Genomic DNA, 20,538 nt, shown 5'->3' with positions numbered 1-20,538 from the left:
AAGTTGAGATATATTCATACAGTGAAATACTATATGGCAACAAAAAGAAAGAAATCAATGATAGATGCAACAACATGAAGAATCTCAAAAGCATTATGTTGAATGAAAGAAGCCAGACACAAGAACTGTATGTTGTATAATAACATTTATATGACGCTCAGAAACAGGCAAAACTAATTTATCGGGTTAGAAGTCAGAGGAATAATTACCATTTAGAAAGCAGGAAGAATGACCAGGAAAGAAAGGTACAAAGTGAGGATTTCTGAGGTGCTAGTAGTGCTTTATTTCTTGATCTAAGTGGAGATGACATGAATATGTTCACTGTATAAACATTCAGCAAACTGATCATTTATAAATCTTACACTTTTCTGTATACATATTATACTTTAGTATAATAATTCATAAAGATATTTGTATAAGATACTGAAGAAGAGATTTCTTTTTTGTCTGTACAGGCAAATGAATGAATGTTGAATAAGAAGGCTTAGAGAAATTCCAGGGCTGATTAAAAAAATATTTTTGAGATAACCAAACTGTGCCAAAAGAGTGATTATAATATAATAATATAATATAGAAAATAACGACATGGGGGCATTGATAGAAAATAATGGTATGGGGAATTATAAATGTAAGTCACTGCATATTCTAAGGACTGTATAAAAGATCATATTAGAAGCCTGGAAAAAATTGAACCTCAAATTAAAAAGACTTCCTACTCTAATAAAAATACGTCATGCAAAATATAAAATAAACCAGATATAATTTTAGGTGAGATCAGTAAAGTCCAGAAAATGGTATGTCAGAAATTACATAGGGCCAAAAAAAAATCACAGAAATAACTTTCAAGAGCTGCAAAATTCAATAACAAAAGTTTTTTATGACACAAAATGTTCAAAATCAGCCTGAAAATCAATGGAACCAGGTCATCATCATGGAACAAATGTAAAATGAAGGAATAGCCACAGAGAAAACCTTTTATTCTTTCATCTTTACTGAAGAATATTTTAGAAAATGTATTACTTCTAAACTCCCTATTCTCAGTGTTCCAGCCTCTTCTCTTCCCCTCCTACAAAATCTCTCCAGGTAATCTGATTATTCCTAAAATTTCAACTGTCACCTACCTATGTGTTGACGTCCTCAAATCTTTATCTCCAGCCTCCCCTCTCTTCTGAGTTCCAGATCTTTAACATTCTACTGCTATTTTCATTTGAATATTTCAAAGATACAATCTCCAAATGTCAAAAACCAAACCCATCATCTTTTCTGGCAAACCTGTTCTTCCTCTTTTGTTCTAAATTGCAGTTAGTGGTACCATCTTTCTCTTAGTTGGCTGATCTAGAATAATCTTAGAGTCATCTTCAACTCCTTCTCCCACAACCCCCATATCAAACCATCACTCCATCTGTTGCTTCTACCTCTGAAATAACTCTTGAATCCCCACCTCTCAGTTTCCATTACAACGGTCTCAGAGCAGGCCCCTTATTATCATTTTCCTGGACTATTCCAATAGTCTCCTACCTCTCTGGCTTCTCTGCCCATTTCAATGCTCATTCTCCACAGTGCTACCAACATCATCTTTCTAAAATACAAGTAGCATCAATCTCATGCTTTAAAACCTCCAGTAGGTTCTTGGCCCTGCTTATGAAATTCCCTTGATCTCCTGACAGAAGTGAGATGGCTCTTTAGGTAACAGCCATTTCAAAGGGATGCTAACCTCCAACTCAACTATCTCCCTTAACACACAGGTCTGTATTCAGCAAGCAGCATAGAGAAGCAGAGTATAATACTGGGCTCATCTTCCCAGCCCCCAAGCAATATTTATCAAAAATTTGTCTAGGAGAAAGCATGGATCATTACCTGAAAGAAATAAAGATCATTCACCCTTCCTTATATTCCAGATAGTCTAAAGTATACTCTTGCATTGATTTACATCATCAGAGAAATGAGTATCTATTCTTTGTTGTAACGGTCCCTTGAAAGATTGGCTTTTACTGAACTGCTACTAATTATAATGCAATCAGCTCACACTGAACTACTATAACAAATTGCTCCTTGAAATTTGCTGTGGATGTCCAGGACACTGTTCCTGCCTCTATGTGAGGTTCCTTGGGAGAAATTCATGTCTAGTCTTAGTAGTAATATGACTCTTAAGCAATTGGCTTGCTTGTATCTTATACACAGTGAATTGCTGGAAGGGTTAGAGGCAATGTGCAGCTCATTACAGCATGCATTTTTAGTGTCATCAGTGGCTCCAGTTTACGTCCCATGTTACTTTTATTTCTTCTATCTACATTCAAGTTATGTTATCTTGGATCCTTGTAAGCTATCTTAAAGTCTTTCTGGAACAAAATGAAATATAAGGAAATAACTAAACAAATATACAAGCATTCAAATAAATAAATACAACATCCCACTACCTCTGTTGTTTTATGCAGTATTATCCACAGTAGCTGCACACCAAAATCATCTTTGAAGCTTTATAAATACTCAATGCCCAAGCCTCTTTCCAGACTAACTGAATGAGGATCTTGAGGGAAGTGGTCCAGGAATTAGTATTAAAAAGTAAATACAGGGGCTGGCCAGGTGGTGCAGCAGTTAAGTTCACATGCTCCACTTCGGTGGCCTGGGATTTCTGGTTTGGATCCCGGCTCAGACCTAGGCACTGCTTATCAAGCCATGCTGTGGCAGGCATCCCATATATAAGGTAGAAGAAGATGAGCACAGATGTTAGCTCAGGGTCAGTCTTCCTCAGCAAAAAGAGGAGGACTGGCAGCGGATGTTAGCTCAGGACTAATCGTCCTCAATAAAAAATAAATAAATAAATAAGTAAATACATACATACAAAACTACAGCAGTTGCTCCATAAAAGAAATAATTAATTAATTGGACTTCATCAAAATTAACAACTTTTTGAAAGATACTATTAAGAGACTGAAAAGACAAGCACAAGACAGGGAACATACTTGAAAATCATACATCAGATAATGTATCCAGAATACACAGAGAACTCTCAAAATAATAAGAATACAAACAATCCAATACAAATATGGACAGAAGATTTGAATAACCATTTCACCAAAGAAGATATACAGATGGTAAAAAAGCATATGAAAAGATATTCAACATCATTAGCCATTAGGGAAATGCAAATTATAACCACAATGCAAGTTAAAACCATATCTATTAGAGTGTTTCAAATTTAAAAACTAACCATACCAACTATTTGTGAGGATGTGAGCAATGGGAACTCCAATACACTGGTGGGAATGTACAATGTTACAGTCATTTTGGAAAACAATTTGGCAATTTCTTAAAAAGTTAAACATACATCTATCATATTGAATACATATATCCATACAAAGACTTGTAGTTGAATGATCATAGCAGTCTTATTTGTAAAAGTCAAAATTGGAAACAATCCAAATGTCTATCAACAGGTGAATGAATAGGCAAATTATGGTATATCCATTCAATGGACTATCTCTCAGCAATAAAAGGAATAAACTATTAATAACATGAAACAACATGAATGAATCTCAAAATAATTATGCTGAGTGAAAGAAGCCACACAAAAAAGAGTACACAGTATATGATTGCATTTATATAAAATTCTAGTGACATACACTAATTTATAGTGACAGAAGCAGGTCAAGGGTTGCCTAGAGATAGGGGGAATAAGAAGAGCAAAAGGGAAGAATTTCAAAGAGGGTTAAGAAAACTTTTGGGGGTGACAGAGACGTTCATTATCTTGACTGTGGTGATGATTTCACAGATGTATACATATGTCAAAACATTAAATTATACACTCTAAATAATATGTGCAGTTATTGAATGCAGTTATACTTCAACAAAACCAGTCTTTAAAACTGTACAAATGATTCTGATGAGAAGCTAAGATTGAGAGTCATTAGTCTTCAGGACAAAAAGTGAACTCCTGATATGCCATTCAATGCTTTCACAATCTTTCTACCCTATTTCCTTCAACTCTACCCAATGCATCCTGTGCTACTTATATCTTTTGAGTCTCCTTCATGTCTCTGAACCTTTGAACATGGTGTTTCCTCTGCCTATAGGTCATCTCTCCCTTCTCCACTTGTTCAATTTCTGCACATTTTTCAAGAGCCAGCTAAAATGTCCCTACCTCTGTGAGACCCTCCTAACTCCCCCACCTGCCCTTAGTCCCTTGTCCTCTGGTGCTCCCTTGTCCTTTGTATAAATTCCTCTATTCTTAAACTTATGATGCAGTGATTCTATATTTTCTTTACATATTAGGCTCTGCCAGTAGCCTGAGCAGTATTTCTCAGCTTTTTAAAAATCCATGTTCTCCTTTGATAAACACCTGGATCTTAACCCTCAAAGCTGTCCTTAATTCTAAGACTTCCTGCATCTTCTCCATGTTACTACCAGTCTCAAATTATTGTTCAAATATTACTTTCTGTTGTTCATGTTACAAAATAGTATATTTTTGTCTCCTGAATAAAATATTCTATTGTAATATTGAAAATGCTTTTTTCAAATTATACATGTTTCTTCCTCCCTCTCACTACCCAGGAGGTTCTGACATACACCCCTCTCTCCGCCAGTCGAGAAATATCACACTAAGGAAGGGGAATATGTCTTCTCCTTCTTTGAATCTCAATGTTGGAGACATAGTAGATCTCAGTGAAGGTTTGTAAAATCTGATTGAATTGAACCTATCTTTGGAAGCACAGAGAGAGACTATTAGGATACATAATAGTAAAATTCATGAGAAGGTTCAGGACTAGGTCACAAAATATGTTTAGATAAATCACTAGGATAAAGCAGGCATCTTTCCAAGAATTTGGAAGATGTATAGAAACTGTAAAAATACTATAACTGTTTACAAAATGTGTAACCTGTTGTATAAATGGCTACTTTAAGGATGAATTGTGATGGCCTCTACCATAAAACATACTTTAGAAAACAAAGAAACAAACAAATAAAACACTTTTGGGGAAACACAGGGAACAATATGTGTTAGACTCTCGTTTTCATTCCTGCAGTTAAACGTAGGATTTTAGAGTGCTTAGGTAATTATATTCTTTAAGTCGGGAAGGAGCTAAAATAAAATTTCTGAGAAATAAGGCTTGTCCTGGTATATTCTGATTTTGCAGGAGCCTCCGAGGCAACATGCTGCCTCATGTTTCTAGTGCCTACACCTCCTGCCTGAAGATAAACCATGGTGTGTCTGCAAATGTGTATTTCTTGGGACAGAGAGTAGGGCTTGATGTTGATTAAGTACCTTGGGAGGAATAAATGGTAAATGCTTTCCATTCTTGAGAGTAAAAACAGAAGGCAGTTTTACAACAGAATCTTTCAAAACAGTTTCTCAGATGGGCAAAAAACATTATTGAAAAAACCTTATTCAGCTTCAACTTCTAACCCACCGTGTGAGCATGAGCCTTTAAAGCTTAGTTTAGCTTCATGATAAATAAAATCTGTACGTCTCAATTATCCTTTCATTTCTATTTCCAAAAAGATTCCAAGAATTAGTTCTTAGAATCAAGACATTGTCCTAATCTTTGACATATTTTCTTAATAATTCATCAGATAGGGTTCTAGTTTACAAAGATAAATAACACAGAGTTCTTACCCTCATGTTGTTCACAGTCTTTCTCCCAACTACCTACAATACTCCCTCAGCTGTTTTCTAGGCACCAAACAATCCAGGAAACTTTGCCTTTTATTCTCATTTCTAGCTCCATGCTCCTGTACTCAGGGTTCCAGCTATGCACAGCTGTTTCCTTCTGCTTGCATAAGTAGCAAATGTGTTTTGTCAAAGAGTGACTGGCAATCAATGATCTTCCCAATCCTGGGTATAGTCCCTGGCTCATGGGAGGCTAGCTCAAGACATTTCTGTTTAATAAATGAATATTGTGTCTATCATACCATAAAAAAGCTGGTGGAAAGGGTTCTTTGTGGGTCATGGGAGACTATGGTTGCCAAAATACAATCTGGAAAGAACAGATAGAAGGATTATTCTGCTCTTTACCAGAAGGACACCCTGCTGGTGAGCCAGCCTGAATATTATTATCCTCAATTATAGAGAAGTGGATATTTTTCCTGTTACATATTTTTCCTTCTAAGCACAGGACTCCCAAGGACATACTTGACCTAATCAGAAGTAGGGGCTGAAGTGTAACAAATGGAAGGCAACTTCGGGAGGAGAATCACAGTGTTTTAATCAGCCCACAAGGTCTAATTCAAGACACCTGCTGCTTTGTTTAACAATAGCAGTCTTCTCAGGACAAAACATAGTTCCTTGTTTCATAGCACTGATGGATAATATATGTACAGCTTGGAGAACAACATTTATTATGGTAACTACCTTCAGGCAGAAGGGAAGCGATAAAGAAAATAAATAGACAGTTAGACTGCAGAGTAATGGAGCCTTTTTAGGCTCTAAAAAAGAACAATATAAAGTGAAACAAAATCCAAACAACATGTGGGACCTGAAAACCAGGCCAAGTAGTCATTTTATAGTCCTCCGTCAACAAAGAAAACCACTTCAGAAACGGATGCAATCTATACAGAGTCAGAATTGGGCCAACATAGAAAAACTGGAGAATCAGAATTTTTGCTACAAAATAACATTACCGAATTAGTTTAAGAAAAGTGTATTGCTCTTTGAGCCATTTAGCTAATTAGTGCTACTCTCCCTGTATTATTACTTCAAAGCTACACTCTTGAACAGTACCATAAGATCCCATTCTTTCTTTCCTATAGCATTTCCAGACTCAACCCCAGTCCAAATGTGAGGAGTTGGGCTGGCTCCAAAGTGCCAGGTAGATACTTGCTGAGCATAGGCATTCCACGACTGGGCCATATTCACTATCACACATGCCTGTCTATGCAGCATACATTGCATATGCCAAATATATGTACCCAGAAATGTTGGCATGAGATAGACATGGGGTGAATTGGGAAGAGAAAGAGAAGGAAGGGATAGGAAGCTACATTTAAGTGCTTACTATACACCAGGCACTCTGCAAGATACTTTATACACATTAGCTAAAACTTGCCTATCTCTTCTCCCTTCCCACCCAAGATTTTCCATCTTATAAAGGTAGTGTTACTGTTGATGCCATCATGCCCCAGGTATCACCATGCCAATTAGCTCCAGGCATGCCCAAGGAGTAAGAACCACGGAGAGAAGATAAGCACAATGTCTAAGGAGAGAGTACACTCAACTTTCCCCAGAAGCAGTAAAAACTCTCCTATTCATTATTTCATTCATTTTTGAGAGATACTCCAGTGGTAGCTTGTCATTTCATTTATCATTCATTTAGCATTATTTATTTAGTTCTCACCCTAGGCACTATACAGTCATTATGCTTGGTTCTAGGAAAACTGAGGTAAGTAAGACAAAGTCTCTGTCCTCAAGAAACAGCCTGCTTGGGAGGCAGATGGACATGTAAACAACGGGAACAAAACAATCTGTAGGGTAAGTCTAACAGTAGAAGCAGGTACATGATATAAGAGGGGAATAGAGCAAGGAGCAATCACTCTGCTTGGGGAAACTAGGAAAGTTTCTTGGAGACAGTGGCATGTCCTCAACATGAGTTATTCCAGCCATAGTTTCATTAAGTGAAACTGCCACTTGCCCATATCCTGCTGAGGAGATACTCCAGGTAGGACCCAGGACCCTGCCCTCCCTTCCCCAGCCACAGCTTTCTCGACCAAAGGTGAGCACAGTAGGGGAGGAAAAAACTCTTCCTCCACCCTCTTATCCTTAGTGTATGGGGCCCTGCAAATTAAACTAACAATAGACAGATTAACAGGAGAAAAAAAAATCCAGTTTATTTACATGTGCAATGCTCATACACATGGGAAAACTCCATGATGAATAACTTAAAGGGGAGGTTAGAATTTTGGGCTTATATAGCATCTTAATAGGTGAAGGTGAGAGGGAGAAAGGGGAAAACAAACGACTTTTTTGGAAAGATAAACGAGTTTTCAGGAGAAGAAAGACAGGAGATAAGAGAGTCTGTGATAATGTTTATCTCTACAGGTATGAGTGGTCTTTCCAGCTCCTACAGTGCCATAAAACTCCCTTGGAGAAGGGATTTCGAGTAGGTTTTCTTCACATTCTCCCTCTGGGAGTAGATCCACCCTGAAGAGGAATTTATAGCAGCCTTATTTCCCAGATAAGGAAAGCTCAGAGGCTTTTTTTCCTGCATCTGTTGAATTTCAAATGTCTTCAGCTTAAAATAATCTTTATACATACAGAAGTGGCATATTGTGGGGTGGCATACTCTGATCCCCTTTACCACCTGACCCAGAGCAGTCAATCCACAGGCAACTTATGGTATGATGTACTCACACACGTGTGTGTGTGTGTGTGTGTGTGTAAAAGGAAAACTGGAAAATGCAGAGAGAATCAGGTAGTGGCCAAATCCCGGTACAGAATCCCTGGCACCACTTCACATTTGCAGCGTTGCTTTTGTATGTTTGTTGAATTAGTACCTAACTCCTTTCTACAGCATCTCCGGGAGGGAAGAGATTGTATCTTTTCCCTCCTCACTGTATTTCCAGCATCTGGCACTGAACTTAAGACACAGTATGTGGTGAGTAAATATTTGTTGAGTGAATGAACAGAGGAGTTTTAACAAGGACAAATAGGCCTGACACTGAAGTGAGGAAACGTTAAGGCAGAGTAGATTGTCCCCTGAGGTGCACTGAGCAGCCAGAGGTCAGCAAGAAGGTCCTGGAATTGATCTCCAAGGCGGTTAGAAGGGCACTCGAAGTAAGACGGAGGAATCCCAAAGACAAACTTTGGCCTAAGACTAAACAACATTGTCTTAGGTCAGCTAGCATATGAAATTCCTTTCGAAAATAGTGAAATGTGCCTGCATTGACAGCAGAATTTGGGCATAAGAAAATGTGAGTTCAAAAAAGTTCTGATTCTTTCTATAATAGTAATTGTATAGATTGAAAACGCAAGTCACAAACATGTAAAAGATGACTCTTCAAAGACAATTTTTTTAAAATTCTGAACTTTTGAAAAGAATCTCTAATTTTTAGAAAAGAATTATGCAGCTTCTAGAGAGAAGCCCTGACAATGATCTGGCTGCAATAAAGAAAGACAGTGAAATAACAGTTAACTCAAAATTTAGGCACAATTATCCAACACAAATGTTAGTAAACTGAAATGATTATTGTATTCTTATAAAGTGAAAATAATAAACCATGTATACAATTGTATTGTAGTGCTTGAATTCAAATCTCAGTATTGCAATTGCACAGGGAACCAATGTTATATTTAGGACAGAGGCTTTAAAATAGGCAAAACTGCATGTAAATCCTGATGCTTTGGGTGGATTTCTTAAAATTCTGAAAGCCTCAGTTTCTTAAAAGAAACCATGAACATCATTATGCTACCTCACAAAGTTGTAAAGATGAAATTGGGCAACATATATAAAGAGTTTGGCTGTGCTTAGCATATGAGGGTTCAATAAGCAGTAATTATTGTTAAATGAAACTATCTTCTTTAAACATTTTTCAATATTTCTTAAAAACCTATTTCTCCATCAGATTTGCTCTTCAGTTTCATTGAATTGGTTTTTTTCTCATCCACAAGAAGAATATTTAAATACATTCTTATTCTTCCTAGTCAAAGCTAACGAAAATGTGTTCCTTAGGCACAGAGAGAGAGACTATCTCTTTTTACCTTCCAGGTTCTTTCTCATGCCAAAGAAATCATTTCCTCCTTCCTCCCTTCTCTGCCTCTCCTTCAGTACACTCCTACGCTGGCTACCTAGCATGAATTCACACTCACCGTTTCTCTTTCTCTCTGTGTAGAGAACTGAGCTCATTCATTACTGAAGAAGAAGAGAGTGTCATTTTTTTCAGTATTTTGAAAGGATACTAAATTGGCATTTATAAATTAAGAATCCATAAATATTGCATTATATACATTTACTATTCTACTTTAATATTTATAAAGTTCTTAATGCAACACTCCTGTGAATAATTTTTTTCCTAGAGTGCTATATTTTAGGAAAGTTTATCATATCCCTCTGTTCTCTTTTCTTTTTTTGACTTAAAATTAGGCATCTTCCAGATGCTTGCACTTTTCAACTTAACTGAAGCAAAAGAACCATGAGAATCTTCTTAGATTCATTTTCTGTCCCCTAAGATGAACCTTACATGTTTTAATTTAGGTTGTCTGGAGAAACTTGAATTGTTTAAACCTGAGTTTTTATATGATTGTGTAGCAAGACAAAGACATTTTAAAAATACATCAAGAATGAATGACCATGGTAACAATATATACATTTTTATTAGAAAAAACAGAGTACACATTGGTAGCACAGCCTCATGTTTTGAAAACAAGACTAATCCCATTGACATGGCTTTAGCTAAAATTTAAAAAAAGAAGTACGTGTTTTCCACAGACAAATTCCTTATTCTAAATTTTTATGTTCCCACTTCATTTTGTTTCTCTATGTGATAGCCAATTAAGGAGAAAGTGAATATTTGAATTAAAAAATTCAGTCCCAGCATGGAATGTCTGTGGAAGGATGGCTCTATACAGTTTTGAAAAGGGCATCTAAGTAAGCATTTTAATCCAAACCTTCAGGAATCCTGGAGAAATTTTAACGCCTAGAATTTGCTTATGTTACTGCTGGTGCTAAATTTGTACACTGAGCCCAGTCTTATTAGGTCCTGATCTGGATCTTCACCTCCACGTAATTGGTGAACTTCAACCTGTCAGCCTCTTACCTTGTTTTCAATAGGTGAGAAGCAAGTCTGTCACTGACTGGCCACTCAAACGGCCGTATCTCAGACACCACATTGTGTTTCATCAAGTAATACAGACATGACATAAAGCATGATCAGAGGAAACAGTCTGCAAAAAGAAATCCAAATTGCATGCACTCATGTTATGATTTACAATATGAAAAAGAATGATTCATACTCTCAAGAGATATAAAATTGTGCAAATGTGAGCACCACACGCACAGGGACTTTTACCTTTTGCATTCCAAGTGCCTAGAACAGCTTCTGGCACATAATAGGTGCTCAGTAAATACAGGCATACCTCAGAGATATTGAGGATTCAATTTCAGACCACCACAATAAGGCCAATATCACAATAAAGCAAGTCACAAGACTTTTTTGGTTTCTTGGTGTATATAAAAGTTATGTTTACATTATACTGTAGTCTATTAAGTGTGCAATAGCATTGTGTCTAAAAACACAATGCACATACCTTAATTAAAAAATACTTATTGCTAAAAATGCTAATCATCATCTGAGCCTTCAGCGAGTGGTAATCTTTCTTGCCTTGATGTTGATGGCTGCAAACTGATCAGGGTGGAGGTTGCTGGAGGCTGGGGTGGCTGTGGTAATTTCTTAACATAATACAACAATGAAGTTTGCCTCATCAATTGACTCTTCCTTTCACCAACAGACTCTCTGTAGCATGCAATGCTATTCGATAGCATATTACCCACAGTAGAACTTCTTTCAAAATTGGAGTCAATCCTGTCAAACTCTGCACTGCTTTATCAACTAAATCTATGTAAAATTCTAAATCCTTTGTTGTCATTTCAACAATCTGCACAGCATCTTCACCAGGAGTAGTTTCCATCTTAAGAAACCACTTTCTTTGCTCATCCATAAGAAGCAACTCCTCATCCATTAAAGTTTTATCATGGGACTGCAGCAATTTAGTCACATCTTCAGGCTTCACCTCTAATTCTAGTTCTCTTGCTATTTGCATCACATTTGCAGTTACTTTCTCCACTGAAGTCTTGAACCTCTCAAAGTTATCCATGAGCGTTGGAATCAGCTTCTTCTAAACTCCTGTTAATGTTTATATTTTGACCTCTTCCCACAAATCATGAATTTTGCGTGTGTGTGTGAGGAAGATTGTTGCTGAGTTAACATCTGTGCCAATCTTCCTCTATTTTGTATGTGGGACGCTGCTACAGCATGGCTTGGTGAGCAGTGTGTAGATCCATGCCCTGGATCCAAACTTGTGAACCCCGGGCCACCGAAGCACAGCACGTGAACCCAACCACTACACCACTGGGCTGGCCCCCCATGAATGTTCTTAACGGCATCTAGAATGATGAATCATTTCCAGAAGTTTTTACTTTACTTTGCCCAGATCCATCAGAAGAACCACAACCTGTGGTAGCTATAGTCTTATGAAATGTATTTCTTAAATCGTAAGACTTGAAAGTCAAAATTACTCCTCAATCCACGGGCTGTAGAATGGATGTTGTGTTAGCAGGCATGAAAACAACATTAATCTCATTGTACATCTCCATCAGAGCTCGTGGGGTAACCAGGTGCACTGTCAATGAGCAGTAATATTTTGAAAGGAATCTTTTTTTTCTGAGCAGTAGGTCTCAACAGTGGCCTTAAAATATTCAGTGAACTATATTATAAACAGATGTGCTGTCATCCAGGCTTTGTTGTTCCATTTATAGAGCACAGGTAGAGTAGATTTAGCATAATTCTTAAAGGCCTTAGGACTTTCTGATGGTAAATGAGCACTGGCTTCCACTTAAAGTCACCAGCTGCATTAGCCCCTAACAAGAGAGTCAGTCTGTCCTTTGAAGCCAGGCGTTGACTTCTCCTTTCTAGCTATGAAAGTCCTAGATGGCATCTTCTTCCAATACAAGGCTGTTTCATCTACACTGAAAACCTGTCATTTAGTTTAGCCACTCTTGTTAATTATCTTACTTAGATCTTTTGGATAACTTGCTCTCACTTCTATATCAGCACTTGCTGCTTCATCTTGCACTTTTATGTTATGGAAATGGCTTCTTTCCTTAAAGCTCATGAACCAACCACTGCTAGCTTCCAACTTTTCTTCTGCAGCTTCCTCACCTCTCTCAGCCTTCACAGAATTCAAGAGAGCTAGGGCCTTGCTCTAGATTAGGCTTTGGCGCTAGGGAATGTTGTGGCTGTCTTGATCTTCTATCTAGACCAAACTAAAAGTTTCTCCATATCATCAATAAGGCTGTCTCACTTTCTTATCATTTGTGTGTTCATGGAGTAGCACTTTTAATTTTCTTCAAGAACTTTTCCTTTGCATTCACAACTTGACTAACTGCTTGGCACAAGAGGCCTAGCTTTCGACCTATCTCGGTTTTTGACGTGCCTTCCTCACTAAGCTTAGTCATTTCTAGCTTTTGATTTAAAGTGAGAGACGTGCAACTCTTCCTTTCACTTGAACACTTAGAGGCCATTGTAGGGTTATTAATTGGCCTAATTTCAATATTGTTGTGTCTTAGGGAATAGGGAGGCCCAAGGAGAGAGAGATGGGGGAACAGCTAGTTGGTGGAGCAATCAGAACACACACATCTATCAATTAAGTTCACTATCTTATATGGGTGGGTTTGTGGTACCTCAAAACAATTACAATATAACATTAAAGATCATTGATCACACATCACCATAAAATATGAAATTTCAACAAGAACGAAAAAGTTTGAAATATTGCAATACTTACCAAAATGAGACACAAAGTGACCAAATGCTGTTGGAAAAATGGCACCAATAAATTTGCTCAACTCAGGGTTGCCACAAACCTTCAATTTGTAAAAAAAATGCAATATCTGTGAAGCAGAATAAAGCAAAGTACAATAAAATAAGGTATGCCTGTATCTGTGAAGTGAATGAATGATCAAGACAATATAGATGAGGAAAGGGCATCATTTCTAGTAGATTCTTACATTCCCTGATCCCTGATTCTTTCAGCCCTCTCCTATGACTACATCTGCCTTGATTTTTTTTTTTTTTAATTACATGAACTAGTGTAACCTGGGATCCTAGGGAAAATAAACACAGAACGGGTAAATTTAAACCGCAGAAAGAAATTACGACACCCATGATCTTACAGAATGAAGTACTGGGAACTGAAAGGAAAAATTTAGGATAGAGTACCTAAGATTGGGGCCCTTTGGGCAAGGGTGACTTCAGGAAAAAAGAGGCAGGCATCTAAGACTAACATTACCTACTTAGTAATTTTGCTCAGAGTCACTGGGATTCCTACACCACAAGCAAAGTGTGTTTAAGTAAGTAGAGTAGAAAAATAGACTGAGAAGTTCCTCTACTTATACATACTGGTAGACCGCCTGGACAAAAGAAATGAAATATGCATTGATTAGAGAGGACCTGTTTATCTTAGACCAAAGTAATTTTGATTTACCTGAAAATACCTTATCTATTAATTAAGGACGCTAAAATTTTGAAGAATCAAATGTATGACTTACTTTCATTTGCAGTTCTATAATAGACTGCTTTAAAAGATATATTTATAACAAGCATACATCAGGGCTCCATTCCCTAAAATTGGAAGTAAATGTGAAGACTGACTATAATCCAACTTCTGTCAATTAAAATGATAGTAAATATAAATAATTACTAAACTATGGAACAAAATACTATGTCAATTTGATTGGTAAAACTGAGGGCCAATATCATATTATCTCTCTCTCTTTTAACCTTAGATAGAACGCATGATAGCTAGCATGTCTGCAGATGTACGTTGCAATATTTTATAACCAGAATAATTACACAGCCTTTTAAGCTACATGTACAAACAAGAAGTATAATTTTCCAGACCATGATGTTCCAGTACAGTTAATTACTATAAAAAACAAAAATGAGCAATATGTCATTGATGGATATGATTCACAGGACATTAGCCAATGCACTTTCCAATAAGGAGTCTGAGCAACAGATATAATGGGAAACAGGAGAATTCTTCTTAGTAAATTTTCCAATTTCATATTTTTACACTTGAGAGAAACATATGGTTCAATACTTAACAGACTTAGCAATAGTGGGAGGCCTGTGAAAACTGTTTGCAGCCATAACTTGGAGTACATCTTTAGGGTTTCTCTCAGAACTCCTTTAAGGACTTCCTTTCTTCCTAATGCTAAATACAGATATAGTCCCATATTATTCGCTTGTATTATTGTTCATTATAATCAGCATGAATATTAGCTAAAGGACATTTTTATTTTTACCAAGAAAAACAAACTACCACAGTTCAGTCATTCAATTGTGCAAGTGATTTAAAAAAAAAAAAGAAACATCCTCCTTCCTTTTTGTTATTACTTTTTGTTATACCAATTACGCAAAATGGCTTTCAAAAATGATAATTAAGTGCACACAAATTCTATCTGTCTTGGGTGCCCTCACATTTTCAAATCTCATTTCCACCTTTGCCTATCCAACCACAATTCCTTTTGCTCCTGAAATTGCCAGACTTCAGTATCACACACACCTGTCTGTAGAGTGTGCCTCTAATTCTGATCACTCAGACCCTAAACAGAGATCCTCATACAATAACCACAACAACAAATAGACAAATAAGGTCAAAGACCAAAAAATTCCAACAAAACAAAAGCAAACAGCACGGGGTGAGGGTAGGGGAGAGGGGATGTGGTGGAAAGGAAATGTCAATCTGGGCACATGATACAGGAGTCCAGCAGTCGGCATTAGGACACTGTGTCCATATTAGGGTTGACGTAAGGACAAATCATAGAATATGGAAGCCTATTTCCTTGTCTGTATTACCTCATGCATCCCCTACTCCCAGAAAAAGGTGGGCCAGGCCTGGGGCAGAGATTATGTCTGTTTTATAGTTTTTCCTCTTGTGACAGAAGTAAATTCCCTGTGAAACTATTGAAGTTTAAGCTTTGGGACCTTTCACTTACAGGGGCCTAGGAGGGCCCTAGCAATGTCTTTACATGTCAAATGTTATTGCAATATTTGCAAAAGTAAGACATTCTAACTTCACTTGCAACCAAAGTAAAAGTATCCTCACTGGAGCTTCTCACATTTTCCTTCATGGTGTAGTGTTGGAGTAACTGCAAGTAGATTCAGCTAAAGGAAAGTTAAAATGGAGATACATCGTTTGGGTTTAGTGGGAATGTTCACATAGTTTGTAGTCACTTTTGAGTATAGCTAAGTTTTTGCTAGCCATCTCAATGTAGGAATGGCTCCCAGGAATACCCCTAAGTCATCCATGACATCAGGTGTATCAGGACCCTAAGACGAAGCGGCCAGAGGTTGTATCATGATGTGAACAGGTCCTATAGTGGCCAGAATAGCAGTATACAGGTAGTGGAGGAGAAATTAGGTTTGAAATGTATGGAACGAGAAGCTAGTCTGGGGGAAAATCTTCTAGTCTTTAGATATGTATAATTATAAGTGGAGAATTTAATTCTTGTCAATGTTAAACAAAATAGAAGTTCTGTATAGAATGAACTTGACAATGTCGCTTGTGTAATTATAAATGCACTATACCCTTTTCTCCCATTTTAATGAGAATCAGATGAATTTATCATCATCCCTGTGTTTTGGGGGAACAAACCTGTAGCAGTGTTCCAAACAATACCCACAGTTGAGTATGTAGTGTTTTCTGTATCTCAAAGTGTTATCACATAAATACACTGATAAAAGATTTACATTGCTTGTTGACTTAACATAAAATACTGAATCAATAAAGATAAGACTCATAAGACACCACTACAATGAGAACATCAATGATAATTCAGAGTATTAAGATTAGCTCCTGTGCAAGAAGATTTGTAATTCCTCAAATCTTACTGCTTATCTATGAAGGAAACTTGATAGGGGTTTTCCCAAATCTTAAAAATTTACATGCTATTACTAACAATGAATAGAGAGGCTGAAAGAAATTTTTCTAAACTTTCAATTTAAAAATTTATTTTTGATCAACCATGCTAGAGGAGTCTCCACTATTTCTATGGGAAAAAGATTTACAAAATTATTGTTATATGAAGAAACAAAGAGTACGCAGACAAAAAAAAATAGGGGAAAAGTACTAGAGATTGTTAGGCAGTAAGTTAAAAATATTATATGATTGTTCTAGATTTTGTCATTTTAGTGGTATTTATCAACTTTTAAAAACAAATTTGTCATGATTTCTTTTTTCTATTCATTTTCATACCTCTTTTTGGTTTGTAATTTAGTATTTTTTTTCTTAAACAGGGCCCCCAAATTGTATAAGCTTCCGGTCACAGAAAACATGGCTCTGCCTCTGCCCAGTGCCTGGCTCAGAACCTGGCATGTTAGATGTTTCTTGAAAGAATATTGTAGGAATGGCTGTTGGCTTAAGGGTAGAGACATGACACTCCGCTTAGTGAAGGAGGGTACAGCCTATGCTGAGGTTCTTTGTTATCTCCAGCCTCCAGAACTGACCAGTTTGGGGACTGTGGTAGTACCATACACACCAGTAGAGACCCTAAACCCAGTTAGTGGGAAGTCAAGATGACAGAGGCAGAGAAAATGAGGCCAGAGCCTGTCACATTGTTTCACAGCCTAGAAACAATATTCTTCCTCGTGCGCTCATTCTTCATGGGTGCTGAAATTGATTAAAATAAATTCTTTCTATCTCCAAAGAATATGCCAATTAATTTTCATGTGTTTGGAAATTTATTCCTTTGAGTTATGTTTCCCATTTGAAGAAAATGGTTACTCTTCCTTCCCTTTAAACTGAATAATATGAAACATATGTGAGTAGGATTACATCAAGTCCTGAGACATCAATGTTTGGAAGTGAATTAAGTCTTCCATATAGAGTCCCAAATTAAAATACCTTACTTGAATTAACATGAACATTGTGACTTAATATTGGTATTCTATTCATATTCCTACTTAATATTTCCACTCTAAAATAATGTTTAGCCTCAAAATTTCTACATTATTTAATTTCCACCAAGTGCTAGAAGTCAAGAAAGCTCTATTAACGAAAGACGAAGTAAAAATCTAGATACATGGTTGGGTTAACTGCTTCCTGACGGAGCTGCTTCTGAGGCACAGTACCTGGAATCAGACCCACCCATCAGATCAGGTACAGCCTGATGGAAGGTGTTAGGAGTAGGCAGTCCTCTCTCAAGGTGCTGGGGGAAAGTGTAGAGCAGCATGATATCTAAATGGTGTAGCAACAGATAAATTCAAACAGTTGATATCGTGAGTTCTGATACTCAGAGTGGGGTACCCTCCAAAGAAAGGAAATAGAGAACCCAGAAGAAAGCAATTTGGAAGTCTAAGTAGGCAGAGAGTCAGCATCAGGGACTCCCATCAGCTGGTAACAGAACTTTAGCCACTCGGCTGGTGTTCAGGAGCAGATTCCAGTCCCTGGGAAGGGTTGACAGTGGAGCTTGGTAATAACAAAACAGGACTCTGATTGTTGAAGATACTATGTCAGATGCCAGCCACAGGGAAGCAAGGCAGAAACTCAGTTAACCAAACTGAAGCACAAGTGGGTCTTGGAGAACGAGACAGATTTGTAATCAGAACTTGGGCAAGCAGTCAGAGTTGGACTAGCAGCAAAGGTGACTTGATAACGAATCCTGTAGCATTAGGCTAGAGCCCCCTAAATCTCTTCTGTTCAAGGTCTGGATTGAACAATAAGGTAAGCTGAGCTTGTGATTAGGACCAATAGCCTTTGCTGAGGGAAGAATAAGACTGTAGAGACCTGGGACCAGGTAAGAACTAACTGATGATAAAGAAAAGGAAGGCCCTACCTATGCACAGGGCTTTTGAAATAAGTCATCAAAAGAGAACACATCACATAAAACTTAGCAACAAAAGGAAGATAACTTGAATCTTTTAGGCTACTTCTAAGAAAAAGAAGGCCTCTTAGTAGGGGGAAAAGCTTTTTAGTGGGAGTAAGAAATAATCAGAGATATCTATCTATCTATCTACATATACATTTTAAAGATTGGCACCTGAGCTAACAACCGTTGCCAATCTTTTTTTTTTTCTGCTTTTTTCTTCCCGAATTCCCCCAGGATACAGTTGTATATTTCAGTTGTGGGTCCTTCTAGTTGTGGGATGTGGGACGCGGCCTCAACATGGCCTAACGAGCAGTGCCATGTCTGCGCCCAGGATCCGAACCGGCAAAACCCTGGGCTGCCGAAGAGGAGCGCTCAAACTTAACCACTCAGCCACGGGGCCGGCCCCAGATATATTTCTTTTTGGATACATTCTTTAGCTTTCCTTTACACAAAATAAGACAAGAAAGAAAGTCTCAATACAGACTATAATTAAAGACTCTTTCTTTTTTAAATTTAGGAAGAATTAAGTTAGAACAGGAAAGTAACTTTCTCTTCCTAAACACTGATTTAGCAATTGTTTGACATGAATTCTTCACCTAAAAAGAAAGCTGCTCAGCACCTTTCTTCTCAGAGGCCTGATTCACCAGGGAGATAGGCTGTGCCAGTCCTGGGATCCATCATTTACCTCCTCATACCATTGCTCAATTCCTGGGTCTAGGGTAGGAAATACACTAGAAGATTCAATACAGGATAAGTGGGACTTAGAATTAACCTTGTTGTCATAGACTTGGTATCTGGTGAGCCCTGGGTAGTCATATGTTCATCCCTATGTTGGCTAGGTTTCAATTGCTGGGCTTCAAGTTCCTCCCTTAGTCTTCCAATTCCTTGCTAGGATGGAGCTTTACACCGAGTTCCAATCCACTTAGCTGGGCTGCTGATCTATCTCTGGATCTGGACTCCTGAAAGACTGAATCCTATTTCCTATACTTCCAGCTTCTTACCAGGATTCTTCTCTGAAGTTGAAGATAACCCTAAGCCATGGAAATGGTGTCTGCTTATTTTGGGGCACTGCTTACTGCCTGAATATCTGCCTAGAATAACACTGAGATTGGCACCCTCTCACCCTTAGGTATTAGGGAGGATTTCCACAATGTGGTGTTTGGAGAAAAAAAGGGAAAGATTTGGAACCTGACAGACTTGGGGTTGATTTTACTCTGTTACTTAACTTTAGATAAATTACTGAACTTCTCTAAGCCTATTTCCTCATCGGTAAAAACAAGGATAGTGATTCCTACTCCCATGACAACTGTGAATATTAAATGAGACAGATAATATAAAGCATCTACTACAGTGCCTGCATGTTAAAACTGCTTAACAAGTGATAGCTATTGTAATTACTAGCAAATGTAAGAAAAAACCTAAATTCATTCATCCAACAAATGTTTATTAAGTGCCTATTAGCTGCCAAGTATTGTATTGAACTCTGGAGGGAGGTACAAAGGCAAAGATGACATGGTCTTCTAGTGGGGAAAAAGAAGAAGTAAATAGACATCTTCAACACAATATGCTGTGGATAGTAAGTACGATGATAGACATCAGCCCAGGGGGTTATGGATATTCATAGGAGGGGCATCTAAACTGGAAGAGATGATCTTGGAAGCACATCCTAAAGAAAAGAGCTGATTAGGAGGAAAGGGGCATGAAAGGTACTCCTGGCAGAAGCAGGAAAGAGCTTGGTGGATTTTGGAAACTCCAAGTAGTCCATCAATGTGGTTGGAATATGGACTGGGAGTAGGGAGGTGAGTCAGAGAAGGAAATGGAAAGGTAAGTAGGGGTCTCTCCTGATCTCCCTATGGCTGGACTGAGGAGTTTGGGATCAAACCTGAGGGCTGTGAATGGCGGCTGTCGGGTTTTAAGCAGAGAAGTAACACGATCAGATTTGTGTTTTAGAAAAATCACT

General features: G+C 37.7%; 1 long non-coding RNA gene across 1 annotated transcript in view; it reads right to left on the bottom strand.

The window, feature by feature from the left end:
* Nucleotides 1-20,538, bottom strand: part of LOC139075548 (uncharacterized) — a 91,895-nt gene that overhangs the window by 39,799 nt on the left and 31,558 nt on the right. The window contains exons 3-4 of the long non-coding RNA XR_011526043.1: nucleotides 13,493-13,598; nucleotides 10,747-10,873 (exon numbers count right to left, since the gene is read on the bottom strand). This is a non-coding gene — a long non-coding RNA (uncharacterized lncRNA). The remainder of the gene's footprint in view (nucleotides 1-10,746; nucleotides 10,874-13,492; nucleotides 13,599-20,538) is intronic.

Source organism: Equus przewalskii, chromosome 14 (genome assembly GCF_037783145.1).
Source record: "Equus przewalskii isolate Varuska chromosome 14, EquPr2, whole genome shotgun sequence".
NCBI classification, from domain to species: Eukaryota; Metazoa; Chordata; class Mammalia; order Perissodactyla; family Equidae; genus Equus; species Equus przewalskii.
This window is presented reverse-complemented; position numbering and strand designations above follow the sequence as displayed.